The following is a 25,984-nucleotide window of genomic DNA, read 5'->3' on the forward strand; positions in this document are numbered from 1 at the left end:
ATCCATCAATTTCTTTCATTTTCTCTTATTTCGAGTGAGACGGAGAACCACTTCACCTGTCGAAAGGTTGGTTGCATTGTTTCTAGGAATTGTCCACTCAAGCTGGCCCTTGGTCCATCTCATCACTACTGTGGTCGTTCTCCCATGATGTGAGCATCGAATATGGCCACCGCCCCACTTGAGTTGGTCTGTCATCTTTGTTTTCTATCCCTGTGGTAATCAGAGGATGGCTTTTTCATGTCTGTAATATCTAAGGATAAGTTCGATGCCTCGACTAGATATGGCTTGTGATCCTGGGTTGGAGGTAAACATGTGATGAGTCACAGGAAAGCAGGTTAAAATGCAGCATCTTAGAACAATTTGGCCCCAGATGTAAGTACTCAATGGAGAGATGCGTGTTTAAATGAACTTAGACAAATGATTGTAAGGTTTAATTTTACACAGAAGTCTTTGATCCTATTTGAATGGCTTCCCCTCAGGGGTAGAAGGTTTGTGTCCAAGCATAATTTTCCACAAGAGTGTCCAGGTGTGCCAACGTCAATTACTATCCCATGCGCCCCTGATAATCTTCTGGACAGCAGGAATGCTCTAAATCCTGGCAGCTGAAGACACACACATTTGGGATATCATGGCCTTTCTGGTCAGGATTCTGAGTGGCTTCCTGGTGGCTCTGTCTCCAAGTTGTTCATTAAAGTTTCGTTTAGTGATTGGCCAGGAGCACAGTCATCTGGATTTGCGATTAGTCAATAATAGGCCTTCAAGCTCGCTGTCTTGGCTGTCGGCAGGCTTTAGTTTCCAAACTTGGCTGTTGGCTAGAGGCCTCTGACACTCAGCAGTCGGGTTTCTCCTCTTCTGGCCCCTCTGCATCCTCACGATGCAGTCTCTGCTTTCCTTACATAGCAAGTGTTTCAAGTAAGAAAGCTCCCAAGACAGAAACAGAGATTTTTGTTTTGGTTTTTAACAATAGAATCTCAGAAGGAACACACTATCACGTCAATAACTCACTAAAAAGATTTCTCGAAAGCAGACCTCACTCAGGAATGGAACTACTATTTTTTTAACGTTTCTTTATTCTGTGTGAGTGACCCTCCCACACCAATGTGTGTGCCTTGGCACATGTGAGGTCAGAGGACAATTGAAGTTCATTCTCTCCTTCTACTATGTGAGTTCCAGGTACTAGATTCAGGACACTAGATTTGGTAGCAAGTGCCTTTAACTACTGATAAATCTTGTCAGGTCTATTATTTTGAAGGAAATAGTAAAGGAAATAAGGATATATATACATATATATATATATATATATATCCTTTGTTATGATACATCTATAGTTTTGGGTACATATTAAGAAGTTCCGTATGTCGGCAAATACATAGGTGAATGCCAGCAGCAAACCATGGAACTGAGAATGGCACCCCTGTTGAAGGATTCAGAGAAAAGACTGAAAGAGCGTGAAGGGGCTGGAGACCCCATATGAACAACAATGCCCACCAACCAGAGCTTCCAGGGACTAAGCCACTACCCAAAGACTGTACATGGACTGACCCTGGACTCTGACCCCATAGGTAGCAATGAATATCCTAGTAAGAGCACCAGTGGAAGGGGAAGCCCTGGGTCCTGCTAAGACTGAACCCCCAGTGAACGTGATTGTTGGGGGGAGGGTGGTAATGGGGGGAGGATGGGGAGGGGAACACCCATAGAGAAGGGGAGGGGCAGATTGACCTGGAAACTGGGAAAGGGAGTAACAACTGAAATGTCAATAAGAAATACGCAATTTAATAAAGATGGAGAAGACTTTGATAATTAAATAAACCTCTGAAACTGTAAAAAAAAAGAAGAAGAGAAGAAGAAGAAGAAGAAGAAGAAGAAGAAGAAGAAGAAGAAGAAGAAGAAGAAGAAGAAGAAGAAGAAGAAGAAGAAGAAGAAGTAGTTCCGTATGTGCTGGAAGCATGAACCTCAGTATGGTGGTATTCAAATGATTGAACCTCTAAGAGAGTGTGAAGAACGGTAATTAGCACACAAGTACTTCAATTAGAAGGTATTAAATGCAGATTGCGTAGGGCTCCATTGGTTCTTATGAGCATTGGCTAAATAAAGCAAGACCAGGTCTTTGCTGAGTCTCTGTTTACACATGTGTCTTACCTCTTCCATAAATATTTCTGATATTGTGATGTCACTTGCTAGGTGACTCTCAACAGAATCAAGCGGATGCTAGGGCCATGCAGAACCAAACGACTCTGTTGTCTTCGTACAGTCACATGCGCCGGACTAACTTCTATAATTCTGGCAACTTTTACAAAGTAATTTTAGAAATGATGCATCTCCCTGTGATTTATACGAAGGGCCATGCTTGCAAAAATAAGCTGTTTTATGGCCTGGTGAACCAACTACATTACGAAGTTGCAAACACTGGGAAAATTCTGCAGCAATGTTCTACTTTGGAAGGCTTTACCATTATTATTTTTATGTGATAGCATGGCCAAACATGTCGTTTTGAATTCTAGTTGGATTTGCTGAAACCGGCTCTTGGATCCCAATTGGAATGTGAGTTGTGGGCCAGTTATGGAATTTTTCCATCATAACATTTCATGTGGATTTAACAGAAACGAAACCCAACCCGGGAAACAAGCATAAATGTGCCAACAAGTTTACAATCCGAGTCTTTCCTGCACTTCTAGGGATCTCTGTTTGTCCTTTGGGTTACTATCTCGACAGCCACAGCCGCTGCAATGTGTGTAAATATGTGAGCATATTTGGATTGGAAGAACGTAGGACCCTACACAATAGTGCATAGAAGAGAACCTGGGAGGTACTAGATGAGATCATCTCGCTATGGTTCTCCTTTGCACTGCTTCTGTAAAGTCCTCCAGGGTTTCCCCATAATTGACTTTTTTTTTTTTTTTCGGGAAGAGCAGTCAGTGGTTTTTTTTTTTTTTTTTTTTTTTTTTTCAGAGCTGGGGACCGAACCCAGGGCCTTACGCTTCCTAGGCAAGCGCTCTACCACTGAGCTAAATCCCCAACCCCCATAATTGACTTTTTTAATTGGAGCTATGTCTTTGATGCAAATAATTGTACCAGAGGTGAATCCCGGTTGAAGTCTAGTTAAGCAAGACAGAAAGAATGAAAGAAAATCTTTGACTGGACAAGGGATCTGGTAAGGGACCAAGATTCAGATGCAACGACAAATGTTATCTATAGTTGTGTATCCTTACAATGGCCTTGGCCTGGGTCTTATGATGCAATGTATGCTGGCCATGAGTCCACCGTGCTCTTCTTGTCATAGCCTCACAAGTGCTGGGTGACAGCCATGTACCAGCATCCTCTGGATTTTTAAACCATGTGTGTTTTTCCAGTTCACAGTTGCTGCACTGAATCTAACACATAGACATGTTTTGCCTAACACTCACACTCCCCCCAAATATTTAAGATGTGACAACTTTTTAAAAGATTTTTATTCTATTTTATTTATATGAGTACACTGTCGAGTTTTCAGACACACCAGAAGAGGGCACCGAATTGAGCTCAGGACCCCTGGAAATGCCGTCAATGTTCTTAACCACTGCGCCATCCCTTGACAATTTCTTTTACAAACTTATTTTTCTTTCTTTGCAAAAGACCCAGATATATCACAGTCCCAGACTTTCACAGTAATACCACTCCAGACCTCTGTGGTGCTTGCTGCCTTCCCATGGACTAGAGGGCTCTGCGGTTTATTGAAACCTCGCCTGCTTCTTCACGCCATCTCGTTGCTCAGGCAGAGGTAGGCGTATACTAAGGATTCCTGGAATAAAAAGCTCAGAGAAGGCAGGCAGAGGGAAAGCTCTATGCCTTACCTTTTGGAAATTGATTTCACCCATGGGTGTTTGCATGTGCTGTGTACAGTTATGTTCTCATGAAGGAAAGTACTCCAAATGGGTCACAAACGACCAGTAATCATCCCGCTTCAACTGTCATGTGTGCAGCACTTTGATGCAATGCTCATAGAAGTCAGAAGAGGGCGTCAGTTCCCCCAGAACTGGAATTATAGAGGGTTCTAAGCCAACATGTGAGTACTGGCAACCAATCCCAAGTCTTCTGCAAAGGCAGCAAACGTTCTTAATCTCTGAGTCATTTCTCCAGCCACCAACTGATTCGTTTATACCTCACAGCTTAGTAAAAATGACAGAAGAAGCAAACAGAAGAACTAACATTCTTTAAGGCGATTCTTTACCAAAGTCAGGATGAAGATCATGTCCTTCGGGCACGGAATTCTGGCATCTGTGCGTTAGAGCCGAAGTCTGGAATATCACAAGAGAACTCTCACTGACTCTTAGTCCGTTTGACAGAGCGTGTCCTGCAATATTGCAGCAGTGTCTTTAGCACCAAGGAGCTGTGTGATTTTCTCACAATACCTGTCATACTGCACATGATGTCATAAAGAAGGCAAGTGCGGGAGGCAGTCCTCTAGCCACAGTGTCCATTGCTGCTATGATCTGTTGTCATCGACCACGAATACTGCTTTGGGGTCGCAGACCAAGCACTATCATGCGCTGTCCTTGACAGCAGGGAGTTCCAGGATTTTCAACCACTTCAGAAGACACTATGGTAGCTTGCGTCTTTGGTTCTTTGTGGCTAAATTGGGCCAGTTGAGACTTTCATCAGGATGCTGAAAGGTGACATGAGTCAGGGAAGTGATTTTCTAAGAACTCTATTAGTGCAGTGTGTCCAGGAGAGCGTCTTTACCACACCCCATAGAAACTGATCTGTCAGCTCCTCTGCCAGCGAGGGATACAGCGCCGCTCACAGTACAGACTAAGTAATTGCTCCGCGAGAGCTCCAGCAGCTTTCCCTGGTCTTGCTTCTCTGGTTTCTTTTCCCAGTCTGCCCAGACTTTGATCTCCTAATTGATAGTTTGACATTCAAGGTTGCTTTTCTGTGTTCGTTTTGTTTTTTTTGTTTTTTTTTTTTGTTTTTTTTGTTTTGTTTTTGTTTTTCATAGAAAGAACATCCTCCACATTATGTATGACCCAAGTAAAAAGTAAAAACTGGAACAATAACAACAGGCAAACAACCTTCAGTGGATCCAAATAAGATGTTTCTGAAAGCCTTTGAGCCATACATAGCAGGCTGCAGGCAGTTCCGAGGCCCGATACAAGGTACTGCTTTCCGTTGTTGTTCTTTGTGTTAGCCAAGATAACACCTAAAACTCAGATCCATGTGACCAAAACTCAATAATTTTGGCTTTCTTTCTTTCCTCTTGTAAGAGATTAGATGTTACCAATAGTTAATTCTTTATCGTTTTTTGTTTTTTTAGCCATTTACACGCAGTCTCCACTGTCACATTTGGTGCCTCATGGTCACAAGAAGGCTGCCACATTTTAGTTTCAACTTTTTATTTGGAATAAAAAGAAGAATTAAAAATAGAAAGCCAAGCACTTTTATTGGCAGAGCGAAGGATCTTCCAGAGATTATACTGGAAATGTTTCCTTGTGTGCCACCGGCTAGAGCTAGGTCATGTATCCATCCCTAGAAACAAAGCAAATATATATGTATACGCACACACTGTGTCCTTCTGACCTACTTTCCTGTACCACTCACAAACATCCTGTGATTTAAAAAGAAATAGTGGAAATTGGAAATTGATTATAAGCAAGCAAATAGCAGTCACTGTCAATTCTTAGGAAGCTGCAAAGCACATAAGCCTATTTTGGAAATTTTCTTCTTGCCTGCTTTCTTGCAACTAGCTGCCTCCTTTGGTGGAAACAACTGTGACCATCTTCAGGTATTTCAAGGAGAGGACTGGATATTTATAGCAATATTCAGGCTTAACAGCTGCATCTGGAACACTCAGGGATCCTAGCATTCTCAGAGACAAACAATACTGCCTCTGAAGACAGAATGTGCATCAGAACTATTTTATGGCTTAGAAATAATTTTATTATCTGTGTGCTAATTTCACAGCCTCGATTCTCCTAGACAACCCCCTCACCTTCTCTGCAAATCAGTCAAAGGCTGAGTCATATAATTTTTTTTATTATTAGTATTAGACTTTGGGACTATAGTCTGATGCAGTGTGCAAACACAAGCAAAGCAAATACATGACAACATGAATAAATTCATTGAAAGTAAACTATCCTCTTATAATTACTTTCTTGGATATTCAGCATAATTCCTTCTCCTCGGGCAGCCTGGACAGCTATAACTAGTTGTCAAATCACTCATACCATTAATATTAACAATATAGCATCTGTTGAAGACTTTCAATATGTCATAAAGCTGTAAGAAATATGGCTAAGTCCCTGAAGATGAATTTATACTATAAAATAAGTGAACATAGTTGATTTCAAATAATAATTCTTCCATGCAAATTTTATTTACCAGGTGGAAAGTGCATAACCAATGGAACTGAACCCTTCTAAAGGTTTTGGAACACTGTTGGCCATTTTTCTAAGGTTTGGATGTGTTCATTTAAGTCAAACATCTAGTCAAAATATGCTACTGTTGCTTCTTAAGGGATCGAGGCATTAAAGTGTCCAAATTAAATATATATGTTGGCAGGAGGATGGTGACTAAAGAGACAAGATAGCTACGAGAGTGGATATTTGAAGGGGCAATGTGGAGTCTGAGATATATTCCATCTAGATTTCATGTATTGCTGTTCTTTTCTTGTTAAAATGCTGTTCCAAAATCTCAATATGATGTCATTGCTTATCATCACAGCAGTTGGGAAATGCACATGGGTGACTTGATGTGGGTGTGGTTTTCTAGTGGGCCAGCCTAGCAGAATCAGTGAGTCCTGAGTCTCAGTAAGAGATCTTGTTTCAAAAATCGTGAGTGAGTGTGTGAGTCCTGAAGAACAAGATCCAACATGTATCTCTGGCCTCTGCATGCCACCATGCACACATGTGTACCCGTGTGCACACATATGGCTATACATGTCCTCCTTAAATCATTGTAATCACCTTCAAATGCTTTCAGCCAAGAGTTTACCCAAACCATGACCACATGGGAAGCATGCAACACTGAGACTGTCTTCTACAATCCATCTTCCCTAACACATCTAGCAGGGCTCTTGGTTTCTCTCTGTCTCTCTCCCTCTCCCTCTCCTACCCACTCTCTCTCTCCCACACTATCACACTACTCAATTTTCTCTTTCATCCCCATGCTTTTATCATTCATAAGTGCTAACATTTCTTGTTTTATACAGACACTGTTACTTGATAGACGGTAAAAACAATTTTTGAGAACATGAAGACTATTGGATGGGAACGGTGTTAACTCAAACATATCTGAAAAAGCAGGTTTTTGTTTAAAGTCATTTTCCATGATTCCAAACTCCTTTCTTGGTACTAATTTCCCTAGCTTCTCTTGCTGCCTTCACTGTTAGTCTCCTTGTCTAATTATTTACAGCAGTAAGACTTTCCCATCATTCTTGATTTAATTTCTTAATTTATTCCTTCTTCCATCCTTAGGATATTTATTGGGTAACCAAAGGGTGAGTGGAGATTTTTATGCAGGTCACACCTTCCCGTGAATAACAATCTTGGTGGCAGGGAAGTCAGGTTCCTTCTACAGAGATTAAAAGCCTTACATCTGCAGAGGTATTTAATAACGTAAGGACATTGGGATGTTGTCTTGCTAACTTTTAAAGGTAATTAAAGCTGTAACAGTTCAGGCTCTCCATTGATAGGAGTAGAACATTCTCGAAGCTGCAAGTTGGAGGAGAAGAAGCCATCCCAAACCTTGCAAGCAAGCAACTCTGATATAACTAGGCAGTGAGCTCATAAATGAAATGTAGCTCGCGGAGTCACTGTGCTCAGTGAATTTTGAAGGTTAAACATTTCAGTTGTTAATTTGCTCTTATTATTTTAAGTCAGGACATGCGTAGACTTCAGTTTATTGAGGTACGTGACTAATGAATATATGGCATTTTTACATACGGGCTAAAATCCAAAGCATTCAGTATACAAAAACACCGAAGGATTTGTCTATGTTTAATCACAGTTACTAATAAATTAAAAAACATAACCATAAGATTTCAAAATGTACTGTGGCTAAGAAATTCTTACAGATAGTAGCCTTTAGATTAGTTCCACAAGGTTCCTTAGAATAACCCATACTATGCCATATCCCCCACACATAGTTCAAATATTAAGTCATCGTTTATAAGCTTCTTATAATTGGTAGCCCCTTAATTTTTATCTTTTAAAAATTAGTTCACAAAGTAATTGAACTTTTGTGAGTAGTCATCATACCTATTTTATCTTGGTTGATTCTTGTCTCTTCCCCATTGTACCCGTAATATGCTTTTTCTAGAAATCTAACATTTCCTCTACTGCTCATCCATCCAATCCTTTGCCAAGGGTTCCTTCCCTTTTTTGGTTACAGTGTAGAATGAGAAGTATCATGAAGAAAGGAAATAGCAAATGCTCCAGAATAGTGAACTAGTCTTTTGTTTGTTTTTTTTTGTTTGTATGGTTGGTCGGTTTTGGTATGGTTTGGATTGGTTTTGTTTGATAACTGTGCCAAATATTTTCAAGAATTATCTGGATACTTCACCTTATTTCTTTGCAACTCACTGCTTACATTAGTGTGAAGAGGGAATAAGGAGAGGGGCTTAGCACTCCTGGCTTCCACTTTCTGGGAATGTTTAAAATAAATTACCCTGCTTTTCAAGTATGCCACACTGGGTATCATTCATTTACTTTTTAATTATTAGCATTTATATCTTTTTTCATATTTACATATCATTTAAAAGTTCAAAGAAAATATTCCCGCTCTGCCAATCTGAAGAGCTTCATTTTAAAGGCAGAAGAAGCATTGGGGAATCCCAACTTATGCCGAGTGGAGCCAATCTCAACTGTAGGCCGTTTAACTCAAAATCAGAGGCAATTTTGCATCCTACTCTGTTTGCTTTTTCAAAAACAAGTGAAACAGGTCTTGGTATCTTTCTCCACATGACACTTACTCGGATCTGTCAGTGTACCACTGTGTTTAAAGTTTTCTTTCGTGGTTAAATATTTCCTTGCAACAAGATCCAAGAGTTAGGCTGCCTTACACTTGGATGCAGAAATATTTCCCCAAGTCAGAAGCACCCACAGCCAAGGCCAGTGCTCTGGAGGATTCCCAGTAGCCACTCTCCTACCTCATGCTCACTCTCAGCACAGAAGTCTGCAGAACCTGAATCATCCCAGATTCTTAGAAATATTGACAACTTTGACATTTTTTGTCTCTTTAAAGTTACACAGTAGAATAAATGAGATGCATGGTTTAACCTTCATTTTTGTTTGTTTTGTTTTGAATGAAGTGAATGTATATTTGTTAAAGGAAACTGTGACAGGAGATCTAGACTTTTAGGGACTCTTTTGTACCTCAAAGTGGTAGGTGAGCACCTTAACCCTTTACTCACGTCTTTATTTCTTACTCAGTTGTTGGAAGTTCAGAACTCAGCTTCTAATAATTGCATAGGATTGCATTTATTTATCTGTGTATTTATTTGCTCCTTTACCTAATGAGATCAACACTGAGAATCTAACCCAGGGCTTGTGCATGGCTGACCACCATGTGGAGTAGGTTTGGCCTAATGCTGCTTGTATTATAATGTTAGTTTTGGTCTCCAAAACTGCTTACACAAGGGTCTCCACATAAGACACTGAAGGACCATGCGCTTGATTGGTGGCAATTGGTGAATAAAGATACCAGCAGTCAATGGCTGGGCAGGGCAGACAGGCGGGACTTTTGGGAGGAGATGGGGAAGCACCATTGGAGGGGTAGAGGACGGACCACAATGTGAAGAAGAGGAGAGTGAGATGTAATGTAGTATAAATGTAAATGTCGTATAAATGTAAAGCAGCCCTAAGGTGGCAAGGAAGGTGGGCTGCCCAGAAGGTAATGGGGCAAAAAAGATAAAATTAAGATTAGGAGGGTGTTAATTCAGGTATATGCAGAGGGGAGGTTTGCTAGCTACGAGGAGGTTTAAAAATGCCCAGCCATCGAGCTAATCAAGGCATATCAACATTAACTGGCATGTGGGTGTGCCTCATTCTACAATCCAGAGGGGTCTGGTGAGTGGCTGGAAGTGGTTTAACTAATTCGCTGCTACAACCATGCTACCTCTGTAGCACAAGATTACCCAATTTCATTTTCATCTCCCAATTAATGTTCCTAATTTGTAGGGTTAAAAATAATATTAAACACTAGAACAGGGGTTGGGGATTTAGCTCAGTGGTAGAGCGCTTGCCTAGCAAGCGCAAGGCCCTGGGTTCGGTTCCCAGCTCCGAAAAAAAAAAAAAGAAAGAAAAACACTAGAATAAATATTTCATTAGAAATCAATAGGGGAAGAAGTGAATCTTTTCAAGCAAATTTTGCTTTCTATTACACATAGAGTCTCAGAATTGATTGTCAAGGTCTACTGTAATTAGAGTTTAGTTTGTTTCAGAGTAACCAGAAGTTACAACTTTCTAGTATCTAACTTGAGATTAGAGTAAAAGAATAAATCACCACAAAGATATTTTGTGAAGGATAGTTCCACTACCCAGCTACCAGTCTTTTGATTTATACATAGGTGGTTCAGGATTAAAAACAGCTTTTTACAATTCTGACTGATCTCAAACCTATAGTTCCAAGGTAAAAAAAATGTGTTTATTAAACAATACAACTCATGTCAGCAAAAATGAGCTCAGCAGATTTGATAAGTGTGAGGTAATTCTTTTCCTGGTGATATGTGACAATCACTAATCATTCGCCTGAAATCTTTATGTGTTGATGAATTAGCCAATTTGCACTGGTAAGCCATGTCTGATCCGGTTACTTCAGTTACCTTAATAATCAATGCAGATCACTGCATGATCGATTCAGCAGCAAGATGGGAATTAATCATAAAGACAGTTCTCTAGACTATGGTCCAATGTAGTAACCACAAATAGATGTGGTTGTACGCCAAGATTCTTTTTTCCACATTGCTGTTAGTGAACTTTCCTCTTCGGTCTTCCTTTTGTTGGAACAGCTACTATTTCATTCACTCTCGAAAGATCCGAAGCACCAATATATTGAGGACATCAGATTTGGGTGATGAGAGAGAAAGACCAAAAAGTTGAGTAGGAGGAGCTAGGAGGACTTGGGGGAGAGGAAAGAATGTGAATAAAATGCATTGTGTTAGAATTTAAAAATTAAATGCAAAAAGGAATAAAAGGGGTACAGATTTTGGAAATATAGTTATCAGGCATCTACACCCACAAAAAGCAGTAATATTTTTAAAGAAGAGTATCTTGGGGCCCTTGCTTCTGCCACAGAAGGATGGACATAACAATAAGACAGTAGCATTTCAAAGAGGAAGTGAGCCATACCAAGCATCAAACTTGATGACACTGTCTCAAGACCTCCCAACCTTTGAAGTGTGAACAATAACATTTATATTTATAAAAATCAGGCAACCTAGGAGTCACAGATAGCTTAAGACATCCCTCTATAATCTCTCATTTCTCTGGAGAAACGTGAGGTGAGGCAGTATTCTGAGTTAGAGTGTATTACAAGTGCTTAATACCTCATCCCTTCTCTGTACAAACCTACGAAGCTTAGGGCCATTAACATAAGGGCCCATAAAGCAAGTGTCCTACAGTGGACTTCGTTGTACTATGGAGGATATGAAGGTGGCCACATAATTTTTTCAGAGAGTGAAATTGAGTTGGAGCAACACTGAAAAAAAAAATCAATGCATGCCTCGTTGAAAATTTCAGGCTCAGTGGAAACCATACTGGCAAGGGAAGACGAACTTAGACATGGGTTCTGGCTTTCTCCAAGATTTGTGCATTCCCCTTTCCTTTTCAGTGAATGTGAGACAAACCACTGTGATACAATGTTTTCCCACAGAGGATTTTCCCCTTCACAATACTTAGAGTAAGGGACTTTTTAATTAGACTTCCACCGTTTACTTAAGTTGGGCATTTCTTTCAAGTTCATTGGAGAATGGCTCTTTTCAGTTCACAGAGGTCACTGGAGTCACAAATGTCTTCTCACTTGATCACCTTCTGCCAGCAACCTCACACTTTCCAGGGAGTACTATCCAGTTGTTTTTAATGATTATCATGTCAGTGGGCATGAAGGTCATGTGACAGAGTGTGCATCACTAAGCAAGGATTCAGGCAAGAGCTATCAGCAGGTGAGGGCAGACACTGAACTTCTCGTAGATGAAAATAAATGTTTTTTCATTTCACTGGGTACAATATTGAGCAGGCACTGTAGAAAGAGCTATAAAAAACATTAACATCAGAGCTTCTACAAAAACTTGAGAAAATGTCTTTAGAAAATCACCAATCTCACATTTGAAATAAATGGTTTTTCAAAACTATCTGGAAAATAGATACAGTGAATCAAATCAAGCATGGTTTCACAACTGCTGATGATACAAGTTTAGCAGGTATTGATACTTTTAACTAGTTGAACTACTCATAAGAGGCAAATAAAATTGGTCATATTTATTATTTATGAAACCATTTTTATTTAAATATTTTTACTTACTTATTTTACATCCCTCTCACTCCCAATCACCTCTTCCCACAATCTTTTCCCAATTTCCCTCCCCTTCTTCTCTAAGCTGGGTTCCCCCACCCCCAGTTATCCCCCCATCCTGGCACTTCAAGTCTCTGAGAGGCTTCCTCTCCCCCTGAGGTCATACAAGGCAGCCCAGCTAGTAGAACGTATCCCGTATATAGGCAACAACTTTTGGGATAGCTTTCTATTCCATTTGCTCATCGAGGTCAAGCTGCATATCTGCTACATATGAGCAGGGAGGTCTATGTCCAGCCTGAAGTCACCATTTTTGACTGGCCTCAAATCTTCATGCATATGTAAATATGTAAATTTATTTTTTTTGGATTTCTATCCTAAAGATCAAGTCTATTGTGCCCGAGTCAGAAAGATCTGATACTGTAGAATGTGGTAGATATACTGAGGGTCACTTTGCTGGAATATCCCATGGAGCATTTGCATTCTAAGACACAAGGTTTCCAACATCTATATTCAAAACATTCTTGCCAATATTCAAATCATAGCGGAGACTTAGAAGACACACGGGCCTGAGAAGTTTGGTCACTTGGGAAAAGACCCTGAAGATGCTTAAGTTGTGTTCTCAGGCTGACTCTCAACTAACTTTAGAAAGAATTGTGGTTTTTTTTTACATGGACTTGTATTGCAGTTTAACTAACCACTAACTCAGTCAATATGAAACCCAAGAAGTGAGGAAATATTTAAGCCATATGTTTTTCATTTTCTTTCTCTCTCTTGCTTTGCTTTAAGAGTATTTTTATTTATTTTTTCAGTTCTATTGAAATAGATTTTTAAATACAATATATCTTGATTACGGTATCCTCACCCATCTCTTCCTCCCAGTGGCTTCCCAACTCTCCTCCCATCTGGATCGACTCCCTTTCTGGGTCTCATTAGAAAGGAACAGGTCAAGCCACATATTTCAATGTGGGCAGAAGGAAATAAATTAGATCAAACATCCTTTCTACCTGTCAAAGACAAGCCATGCCTTTATGATGAATATTTAAATTAGTCAAGAGAACTAAGGACTTTTTCAGACATTTATTACAGTGTAGGACATTTGTACACTGATTGGATGTAGTAAGTTCTTTTAAAGTATAAAATTTTCCCATATGTTGAACAAAAGCAGAGGCACCACTACTCTTCTATTTTCTCTCTTTCATGGTTACTCCACCCACTGTTCAGGATGTGAACCATAAGCATGCCCCACCTTGCAGAATGTGCCCAGTTCTTTCTTTCTACTGGGATTTTGTTGTCGTCTTTCTTGTTAGGTGCACTTCTGTGCTCACAGTTTTGTCACATCCACAGAGCTTTGTTTTTATGCATTTGAAATGTGTCATGGTAAACTGATTCTAGCAGTACTCTCTCTGTGGGATATTTCAGGTCATAGATTTCAAGTTTCTCCCAACTCTGCTGTCTAAATGTCATGGAGTTATCTCAATCTTGGAACAATTTATCTTATTTCTTGGGATTTTTGCCAAATTTATCAGGAAAGACAAACTCAATTCCCAAATCCCAAGTTTACAAAGTACTCAGAGATAACTCCCTTAAAATACAGACCAACAGTAAGATAAAGCTTTTACATCTTCATTTGCTGGTAGGGGTCAATTTTCTTCATCCACAATTTAACAACTACTGTCTATCCATTATACAGTCACAATTCTATGCGTGGAAATCTCAGTACAACTCCCACACAAAGAGGTCATCTCTTTTATTTTATTACTGACGACCAAAACTGCCTGTGCCTGAAAGGAAGCACTGAACTTGCTACATTTATGCCTGGTTTTAATTCCTCAGAGTAATTAAACCCTGAGAATTTCCTGTAGTTTGCTAAGAACTAGGCTCTGCATTTAGAAGGCCACTATAAGGCTACATGCTGTCCCTCTATGTACTCTCTGTCAAGAAATGGTTCAGTTTATTTAGCAGGATACAGTACCAGAAATAAAGTTTCATGGATGCCCAGAGTTTCTGACTGAAGTTACTTAGATTGATCTTTCACGCCTATAAAGTTTCTGGATTTGTGTTACATGGGTTTCCATGCCATCCTTGGAATTCTGATTAATCAACTTGCTATTGGTTTAGTGTGTACCTGTGGTCTCTCCTGCCAAACCCCCAGTTTCTTTCTAGCTCATGCACAGCCTTCATTTATTTCTGCTAGTTTCATTGTGCCAGGCACAGAGAACTTATTGTAGTTGTTCAATAAACATTGATTTCAACAATCAAACAACAATATGCATCTTTCATAGGACTAGAGAAAACCATTGCAGGCGTTGTCTTTCCTACAATTTTCTTTCACTTAAGCATTTTAATTTTCCCCCTAGAGGAAGGTATTGTATACCAATAACTTAATAATTCCTCATGCTATAACGAGTGGTCCTTTGCAAAAATGTAACCATACTGAAGACCCAACCTGATCTTCCTCCCACCTGCAACTCCTTTGACATATTGACTGATGTAACAGTAACCACTTGAAGGTTCTAGGGTTGGGTTTAGTCCAGAACAGTTAAGAGCTGTGATTTGATTATTGACAGAGAAAGGTAATATAATTAAAAGTGAAGGTAGCCATTTTGGAAATAGAGAAATGCTTTGTAAGTTAGTTTCATGGCCTAGTTGTACTGAGAAAGCTTGGAAGTTATGAAACTTGGGTGATGTGTATCATCCAGTGGAGGAATTCTGAAATCAGAGTTGTTCCTTATTCATTGTAGCTCGGTAGGAATTTTTTGCTTACTTTTTTATCCAGTAAATGATTCTAACCTCTCTTTCTCATTGAGGATAGAAGAGGTCTTCAAATCTGGAGGCTTTTAGTTGCCCCTATAGAAATTGACACTTTTCTAAATCTGAATAGAAATGGAACCAAAAAAGAAACAAACAAAAAGAAACAAAAACAGGCACAATGATAGATTTATAAAAGTAATGTTTCTCCATATGATGGAATTGTTAATCTAATGTGTCTTTTCTGTAAAATTATGCAGAATTTATTATTTAAATGATAGTAAAGACTTCATTAAAAGATTAATGGTTCTGGTTTACCAATTTACTTAGGAGGTCACTTCATTATTTAGTTCATTAATTCTGTAAATGTCAGGTTTACCATGAACCGTAATGATTTGCATAAGTCACGTTGTCATTCTACTGGTAGACCAGTATAAAGACTACAAATAGGAATTTGGCAGCATTTATACATTTCCTGTTAAATAAAAGGTGTGTTGTTGTTTTTATCCAATCCAACAAAGAAAAACAGCTGTAATCTATCTATGAAAAACAAGGTAATCTATCTGATATTCTCCTAACGTTTATATTTAATGCATCTGATGAACAGGTAAGATGGAAAAAAAATCTCTAGATTAAGTAATATGAAGAAGCCAATATTTGTGACCATGTTTTACATAAAATCATTTCTATCCGTGAAGGAGTAATCAAGTCTTTGATCAATCCTTATTTTATTTTATTTATTAAAATGATTAATTATTACAGACATCATCAACAACAACAACAAAAACAGTTTAGGCAGGAAGTCAGTAAAGAAAACTCTTGAAATTTTTGATAGAGTTGTTGGAGAGAAGCTCAGCATACCTGGTGACTTCTGCTGGAAATATAGGAGGGGAAGGACTCAAGTTCTCTGAGGAGCTGGTCACTGGGAGTTTGACCATGCTCCAGGGAGTATATGGACAATACAAATCGGATTTGGTATTATTTTTCTTTTTCTTTTGTGGGAGAATAGGTCACAAGAGGGGAACATAGACCTGGGAGGACTGGGAATTGAATCTGATAGGGGTGCATTATGTGAAATTCCCAAAATATCAATAAATATATTATTGGAGAAAGAGGTTACTAGGACAACTCCAGAAAATCTTCATTTCAGTATTGTAAGAGTTATAGAGCAGCACTGACTTTTCACTGTGGTGACCATCCTCTACACTCTTAGTGTATTCACATCACTCTCTGCAAGTGTTTACATTTAATTTAATTGATCTATATGATAGGAAATTGGTGCATTACTAGATTTAGCAGTTGAAATAGAATAAAAAAGCCAATGGTAATTATTTAAGATACACCAGGAGTTTGGAAAATGCATGAAATGAGATATTCTGTCTTTATTTTCTTATTCTGCCAAGTTTTGTAGATCCTTGAGAATAAGTGTAGGAATCCGCTATCATCTGTCTATAAACTCTCAACTCCCTGTGTGCCTGTCTTGAGATACATATTTACAAAGCTAGGAAAATTGTGAAAAATAAGAGAATGGGTCTTAACTTTATAGTTGTATTTTGCATAATATGTAGTGATAATAACTAATAACAACAAAATAAACAACAGTAATAAAAATAAATAACCAATTTATATTTGTATCTTTGTAGAATTTTTTGGCAAAATATAGATATTTGGTTTGGAAGGAGAAATTAAATGTGTGTCCTAATATAACTTTATGAGAACAACCTGCCTTAAATGATACATTCTATTAAGAAATTAATTTTCAAATGTACATTTTAATGCTGATGGAAGATTATTTTTCTCTATGATTAGTCTGACTCAATACTTATGAAGTAAAGATTAGTCATGGAAGCAGCTTTTGCATTGCTCTTAAGCATGGTGCCTCCTGAGGAAAGAAAGGGGACTAGCTTCCACACTTGCTTTCTATGTTTAGAGCAAGAAACCCCTTTCTAAAGATTCTAGCTGTATCTTTTAAATACATTGGCCCTCAAACCATGGAAGTTAACTAGAATTAGAGCTCCTTAATTGATGTCAAGTTAAACTAGAGTTAAACTGACAATCTGCTTCCCTACATCAATGCTAGCTCTGCAAGCAAGAAAATAAAGGGATAGATAATGCCCCTTACAAGACAGGAGGAGTAACATGGCTCCTACATGGCTAGTCAGAGGACATTAAGAGGAATTGCGGACTTACAGTCTGAGTCTTTTGGTCATTTGTTATGTGATCTTCATCTGTGCAAAAATTATGGTTAATATACAATTACTAAATAACATGATTCTCCAAGCTTGGGCCCATCCACTTCTAAGAGATAAAAGTCATGGAGTTGTTAGAGCTCTGTGCATGAGATTGGGGAAGGTATCTGGAAGCTAGCAAAAGCCTTAGCTGGCCCAACTATGCATCTCTGAGAATGCCAGTCCCCAGATCTGTAAGATGTACATAATGCCTGTCATGCCAGGTTGTCGTGAGACTCAGGTAACATACACAATGGAGTTTGTAGATAATGAAGCTTTACACTACATAATACAAGGTATGTCTAATGAAACACTCAGTTTTACCTCAGCACCATCACCCTCTCCAGCTGTTTGGTCCTGTTTTCCTGCTGATTCACCAAAGTAGCTTCCTGCTGTCTCATTACCACTTCATGTTTAACATGGCAAAGATCAAGATTTTAATTTTTTCCTGGAACATGCACTTCTCTTTTCAACTCTGGAGTCCCTGTAGTGAATATTACTCCAGTGTCAATCAAGTAGGCTGAAGGATGAGGCCATTTCAGAGGCTGCTCCCTCAGTCTCTTGCTGAACAACCATGATTTCGTGAAGTCTTGCCACTTGCTAAGTAGCATCTCTTATTTCTAACCATTTACTCTTTAAAAAATTCCAACAAATATGTGGTTCAGTTTTCTGTCATTTAATTAATCTCCTGCATAAAACAACTGTACCCTAGCCATCAGCTTTATTTGTGCCTTTCATGAAATCCCTCTAAGATATCTAAGTGAGATCTAAAATATTCCTATATGACATCTGCCCCTATGTTCATGCAAACACGTAGAGTTGCAGTCAATTGTAAATAACTGTCTGTGCCTTGCATACCTGGGAGAATCCCCAGTCCTCCTTTGCACAAGGGTACACTTACCAAAGGAAGACAATAAAGGTCTGCCAAATGCAAGGCCTCCAGAGGAAATCAACATTTTTGCCAACCTCTTTCCCCCCAGCCCATAACACTAGAGTACACATTCTACGATGAGATAGAAGAATATTTCACAGTCAAAGTGAAAACAATGGTAGATATGGAGTCACGTGACCCACCTCAGATGGACTGCTTTGCGGATAGGAGAATTGATCTCCCAGCTCATAACAAAATGTCTTTAGTGCAAGTCATGGTAGCAATAAAAAGGAATAAGAACGGAAGTTTTGTTTGGCTCTGAGGTGACTGAGGAAAGAATATAGTTATTATAGGTTGTAGCAAGCTACTGAGAGGAAAAGAAACATAGAATGCTTGAGTGCAAATGGACTCCTTTGTGGTCCTACAGACCTTGTGTTGAATATGGACTTCTGTAAAAAAAAATGGCTGGTTAATGTGCATGGATGTGTCATATTGAAATGTTTATCAGTAATCAGTGAACTTTGAAACCAAGTTGCCGAGCCCACTTCAAGGATGTTCCTATTCCCCTTTTCATTTATTTATTACCATCGGGCAAAGCACTGAGAGGCTGACCATTACTTAACCACAAGATCTTACCTATCTATTTACACTGAGCTCAGTTCAATCAATAATTATTTAAGACTGGGTGTCCCTTGGAAAGGAAAGAACATTAATGCTACCAGGGGAAAATGTCTTTAGTAATTGTGATCCACAGGTTGGATTATTAACATGAGGTCTGCATATTAATAGTTCCTTGTTCTTCCCAAAATCATTTCTTTCTTTGTGGAAGGCATACTGTATAAACCTCTTGGCATTCATTTCTTTCCTCTGCTCTTCTAAACTTCCTGCATCTGGGGTAATTCCCCAGTGAGTACTGAATCTTTCATGTTGCGGCATAGTATTAACAAAAGAAGTTCACAATGATTTAAAGAAAAGTTTCTTTCCTATCAAAAGTGTATTCTTAGATATTTATTCTCACTTTTCACTTACCAGAGGCAAGCACATTGCATCAAAAAGAACAAGGTGGCATGACTTAAGTTTCTGTGGTCTTTCTCTTTTTATTTCTCTCTTTTTTTTCTCTTTTGCTCTTAATATCTGGCCACCTTAGGCAAGTTCTTTAATTTTTTTCTGAGACAGTTTCTTAGAGTACTTGAACTGTGAAACTTGCCAAATTAGTCCAGCACAGATGCCCTATAGGAAGACAATTCATTTAACACTCCAGCACAGCAAAAAAAGACTTTTCCAATTCATTCAGCATCTGCCTGTTCATTCCTTTGTTTCACCAATAGGCAATCTGTCTAAACTCTGTACCATACATTGTTTTGTTCCTTTGATTATATAGATGAATAATTCAACTTAAATTCTGTCATTAAAGAATTCTTCTCTGGAACAGAGGAAGGAGACAGACTAGTAGGCAGAAAATAGATGATAGATCTCACAACAGGTATGTATATCATCATTAAGGCAGAGGTGGGAATGTCTAACTGTTCAGGGAAACCTTTATGACACTGCAGTGGAGGTACTGGCAGAACATGGGGAAGAATCAGATAGGGAGAGAAGGGGACTTTTAGGAAATATTTATCTTTATGTTTGCAACATACAGTTTGTGACAAGACATGACATACAGAGCTTCAGAGTAGAGTGGAACTAGGTCTTTGCTCTAGAAGGGTGACTCTGAAAAATTATGCTACTTTAAGGGAAGGAAATTGGGGAGATTTTTTTTTTTGTAATATGAAAGTGTAAACTAGTCCAGTCATTATGGAAGCAGGCATGACACTTCTAAATTTGTTTCCACATTAAGAATAGATAAGACATGATGCAGTTTCCTCAAAACCTAAAAATATAGTCAACCTATCATATAATCCAACTGTACCACTCTAAGCCAACATGTCACAGAGACGCTGGCACATAATAGCACTTTTAATAATAGCTAAATTATGAAACCAACCTAAGTAGCCATCAACAGAAAAGTGGATGGAAAAAATGTGGTTTATATGCACAGTAGCATTAACTTTTTGGCCATAAAAAAGTGACATTTTTTCATTGGTGAAAAAACAGATGCAACTACAGATAATAATATCAAAGACAATCTTATGAAAGTAAATATTACATTTTCTATCATGTGTTTAGTTCAAGATTTTATATAGATCCATGAAACTATATGCGTACAGATGACAAGAAACTCTTCAGGAGAACAAAGGGAAGGAAGAGGGAAGCAACATGAAAAAGGAAGGGCAGTTAGGTATGTGAGAGGAAAATATCCGTAAAGTTCACTGCATACTTTCAACAATGGTCTTACATGGCTTAGTACAAAAAAATAAGCATAATCCAAAAACAGGAAAATAGGGAAAGATTATGGATCTGGAAATGTAGGGAGAGTAGAAAAGGGAAAGCAAAGAATCAGATGGAAAAATTACCATACAGAAAGAAAATAATGATTTCTGGGTTAAAGGTTGAGGGCTAAAGTATTAGAAAACACTCTAGACAATGTCTGATCCCAGAGCTCCACCGTGAACATGCCCAGTGCCTGGTATTTGAATCCACATGATACCTGTGATGTAGGCACGGAAAACTGAATGACTTCTTTCTACTCAGTTCACAGAGATGACTATTTGCAGCCATTGAGACTAAAATTGGGATTCAACATTTGGTATTTCTCTTGCTCTAAGACTAAAAGTAGAAGGGAGCAGGACTCCAAATTCTGCTCTTATGTAGTCTCTTGGATCCTCTTAAGTTTCTATTCTTATTTTAAATTGGGCTTTGTTTTACTTTGACAAGTTTGAGATTTTTATAAAAAGGGCAAATAGAGATGAAAGTGGCTGCCTCCTCTAGACAGGCATGACTTCCAGAGGAGGGAGGGGGACATCATTCTACCTACAAAACTTTTGGCCCAAATTTGTCTGGCCTACAAGTCCTGTAGAGATAAAGATGAGGCAGAGACTGAGGGAACAGCCAACCGAGTACTAGCCCAACTTGAGACCCATCCCAGATGAGAAAGCCAACCCTTGACACTAATAATGATATTCTGCTATCCTCGCAGACAGGAACCTAGCATATCTGTCTCCTGAGTGGCTTCATCCAACAATGGATAGAGGCAGCCAAACATCAGGCAGAGCTCAGGGAGTATTGTGGAAGAGTGGGGGACAAAAGTGACCAAGCCAGAGGGGTCAAGGAAATCACCAGAAGGCCTACAGAGTCAACTAACCTGGGACTGTGGGGGTTCAAAGAGCTTGGACCACCAACCAAAGAGTACCCAGGGGCTGAATCTAGGCCTCCTACACATTTGTAGCAGATGTGCATCTTGGTAATCATTGGCTAACAAGTGGAGCCAAGGCTCCCTTTTCCTACCCAGGACTGCCTATTTGGGCCTCAGTGAAAGAGGATATGCCTAGTCCTGGGAGGACTAGATTCCCAAGGGCAGGATCGTACCCAAGGGAAACTCCCCTTCTCTAAGGAGGGGGAAATTGGAAGAGGGATTTGCAAGGATGAGACCGGAAAGACAGAATGGGGCTGTGACTGAGATGTAAAACAAACAAACAAACAAATGTTTTATCAAGAATAAGAACAGACACTGCAGTTTTTCGAAATTGAAATATGTAGAAGAAAGACACGGAGCTGAGTGCAAGTTAGCTTAATAAGGCCTTTGAGAACAAACCTTCAATGTGTCTATGTGGTGACCTGATATTAAATTTCCCTTGTCAATATGGCTGCACTACAGCTATGCTTTTTAAACCGCATTTAAGGTGCTTTTGTGAAGACAATTTGTTAATTAGTAATTTAGGTGATTAAGAATACAACGAGTTGATATTTGAGCAAAGGAGATTATCATAGACAACCTTGATGGCAGGCTCATGAGAGGCCTGCCCCACTTCTTTGTGCTCTTCCAAGTTCTAGTGTGGGAGGTTGTTTTCTTCACTGGAAGTATTGGTTTGGGTCTAGCCAGCCTTCTTGCTCAAGGGCTGAAACTGAACTGAGCCCATGAGATAGTCTGAAGATAGAAAACGTAAATTTGCATTAGGAACTGGCGTTTAAAGGAATGGGATGTACAGTGTCAAGAGGTGTGGCCTAAACCTAAATGTAAGTGGTACCACCCTATGAGATTGGTATCCTAGACTGCATAAATCAGAAGTGCAAGTGAGCAGATTTTTATTGCTCTTGCCTTTCTGACTGCAGATGCAACACCACCAGCTGCCCATGCTCCTCCTGCCATGCCTCCACTATGATGGACTTAGAATTGAACTTCAGGGTAGACTAAACCCTTTCTTTCTTAAGAGGCTTTTGTCAAACACTTTGCCGCACAAGATGGGTTACTAATTTGACAACTTGGTTTTTCTTTGTAAATGCTATCAACAGATATTCCATTGTTAGGCTGAAGGAGAACTTATTTCTTCACTTACTGAAGACCATCTGCACAGTTTCCATTTGGGAAAGACTGACAAATGATTCCTAAACTTGAGAATTGCCAGTTTAGGCAGTCTCAGCTTTGAGCTGTGCTATTAGAAAATATTGAGGTTAATTCTGCTGTTCTTGGATTCCAAGCCTCTGCATTTTGCAAGGAAGAAATTTCAGGTTTCTCCGAGAATCATCTGCATGTCTATTAAAAACTGTCTTCTTGTCTTGGGGGCTATGGCCATTGATTAACTTAACAGCATTTCTTGGTTCATGATTATTTGATATCAAGTGGTTAAGTAGAGTTGATTCAGAACTCTTGACTGAGTTGTAAACCAGATTCCAAATGTGGACTGAATACTGAGCCAGATGCTAGAGCTGTAATGATGAATTAGGTGGCGCCACCCTCAAGAGGGAATTTTCTCAGTCATGCAGGTCAAGAATATCTGGCGTTTTCTATGATCAATAAATAATTCATTTTCCTTCATACCTGTAGTGTATAGTTAAGGTAGACATATGTCTTGATTTGCCTGGGAAAGTCCAAATTCATTTTAGTTATCCTTCAGTATCAATAGTGCCCCCTTTCCTTCCCTAAATCATTCCATTTGAATGAAAAGTTTTATGGCCATTCTATCTATAATAAAAATTATGGTCACTGAAGTACAAAGGGTCCAAGATGATTAGATACTGCCCAAGTGAAAGAAAGTGAGAGTGGTCGTTCAGCAATGCAGTGTCCTAATCAGTTTGATTTCCTATCTACTGAACACAATGAGGGTAAAAGAAGAGAATCAAAATAGTGTCTTTATTCTAAAAATAAAAAGAGAAAGCAAAGGCATAATCTCTACCTATTCATTCATTTTAATATGCAAATTCTCAGGTATGAGGTCATGAGAGCTGCTGATTTTTGAAGAGGCTATATAAATTGGATGACTCAAACCAGAACAAAAGAAATAGACCATTGGTGACTTACAACCATAAACTGTGTTTTTCTGTTGATGCTGTGTATTTTTTTGAAATAAGGGCCAATTCTTATTAAAATGTCATTTAAGCTCAATTGCAATATGCACAGTTACTTTCCTAGGACATGCAAATATAAAAGTATGGAATTGTTCATCTGTATGTACAACACAGCTTACATAATAGACTATTCACATGAATATACCTTCTGGATAGTTAAAGTTTGTATAGCACATAGCACAGTATGTTTTTACTTCTTAAGAATTGCAAGGATCTAGCTATCTTGACCTCACATCGTCATTGCCAGGTAGACCTTCTACAATTTTAGCTGTCAAAACCAAAACCCTTCTTGCCTCTTCTTCATCTTTTAACTGCACTTCAGACTCTCCACTCCGGCAATGTCTTAGCATCTCGTCAATCATTTTCCATGTCTCCCAGCTTTCTCTCTCCTTTGCTCTCCAGCTTGTCCTCAGTCTATTCGAATCTTATTCTCTTTTTATCCCCACTTCATTACTTTTAGACTTTCTGCTCCCATATCAACACAAATGCTTTGTCACAATGTCCCAGGACACAGACTACTCTACCAAAAGGCTCCCCACTCAATGTCTCACTTGGCTTTTATGTGTGGCATTAAGATTTCTTCATGGCTCTCTCAGGACACTTTGCTCCACTGAACTCCACTGAAGTTTGCCTTGGTTTCTTTATCCTCTGGACATGACTTAAATATTTAGTATCATTTGTATATTTATCCACATGTTGATAATTCACGAAACTACTTTCTTTGGAGATTTTGTTACAAAAATTCAAAATGCACATATTCAATTGCCTATGAGTCACTGCCACCTAGATCACATAAAATAACCTAAAAATCAGCACCTCCAAATCTCTACAGACTTTCCCTCTCTTTCTCTCACATGCAGATCCTTGAAAGTAACATAACATCTTCCCAGACACTCGTGCAGAAACTGAAGCCAATCTAGATTTCACCCTTTGCCACCTTCCCTCCACCCTTGATTGTTTTCAGTATCAAACGCCATATATAACTTTTCTTTCCTCACTAGGCATCTCCTGGATGCTGTTTTTCTTTTGGTTTTCTCACCTCTTACCATAGTTATTGCAGTTCATATCTTAAAAAGAAGTGCAGTCGAGGAGCAAGAAAATAAACTTGGAGATAAAAGCAAAACAAAAGTTGAATCTGAAATGATATTTTTTTTAATATTCATGGATTCTGCTTCAGGATTTCTTTATAATATTTAACTTGATCCCCCTGCCCACTCATTTCTTCTCATCTGCTTCCTAAAACCTCTAGGCTTTTCAAGGATTAACCTATCTTTGAACACACTCACTACTTCCTTTCCCAAGTTCCATGGGACATGGATATTCCTCAACTGTAGAGAAGGTCTTGGACTTTCTTTTCTGTACCTTTCATTACTTTCCTGAATTGTTTTTAATTCTTTATTTTTTAAATAATAATAGGGACTAAAGATTGTATGGGACTATAACCTTCCAGTGGAGTTTTCTAATGATTATTTTCTTCCTAATTAGCAATTTCTTTTTCTGTCACTTTATGGTTCATTTTTTTTCATTTTTTGAATATTTTCTTTAATGAATACAATACAAACTTTTCTCATTTAATAATAAGTTCTAATGTACTTCTGGAATATCTCAAATATAGTCCTGAGAAGGAGTACTCTCTTGGCTAACCACAATACCTATCGTCATGAAGTTGTGTAAGAACATGAGCAAAATGTTTAAATTTATGGATGTCATTGGCTACACCCAACTTCTGGCCCTAATACTTAGTAAACACAAGGAATTAATTTAGTCTTCTAGTGTCTTCATTCTTCACAATTTTATTTATGTATATGGATTTTTTTAAACCTGGTATGTGTTTGTGCACCACATGTGCGCTTGGTGCTGCAGAGGCTAGGAGAGGACGTCATACCCTGAGTTATAACCTTGAATTACAGTTGTGAACTGCTATGTAGTTGCTAGTACTCTTAACTTCTGATCCATCTCTACAGCTCTGAAACTCTATTTTTTTTAAATGACAAAGGTTATGCTAAATGCAACTTATGGACTCTTTATTAAGCATATTTAACTTGAAGTACAGTGTTAGGCACAGAAGACATGGCAAAATTTTCATATATATTAAAACCTATCATGACTGCCCTTTGAAAGACTCAACAAGCAGCTGAAAGAGTCAGATGCAGATATGTGCACCCAACCAATGGACAGAAACTGCCTTGTGGTTGAATTAGGGAAAACC

General features: G+C 38.7%; 1 long non-coding RNA gene across 3 annotated transcripts in view; it reads left to right on the forward strand.

The window, feature by feature from the left end:
* Positions 1–2,891: 2,891 nt before the first annotated feature.
* LOC134486732 (uncharacterized) overlaps positions 2,892–25,984 on the forward strand; it is a 28,817-nt gene continuing 5,724 nt past the window's right edge. The window contains exons 1-4 of one of the 3 annotated variants that reach the window (XR_010066106.1): positions 2,892–4,792; positions 4,976–5,132; positions 6,358–6,428; positions 6,535–24,872. This is a non-coding gene — a long non-coding RNA (uncharacterized LOC134486732). Of the gene's footprint in view, positions 5,133–6,357; positions 6,429–6,534; positions 24,873–25,984 lie in introns of those variants that run through there. The other 2 variants (XR_010066105.1, XR_010066107.1) reach the window with 2 other exon arrangements.

Source organism: Rattus norvegicus, chromosome 4, assembly GCF_036323735.1.
Source record: "Rattus norvegicus strain BN/NHsdMcwi chromosome 4, GRCr8, whole genome shotgun sequence".
In the NCBI taxonomy this organism is placed as follows: Eukaryota; Metazoa; Chordata; class Mammalia; order Rodentia; family Muridae; genus Rattus; species Rattus norvegicus.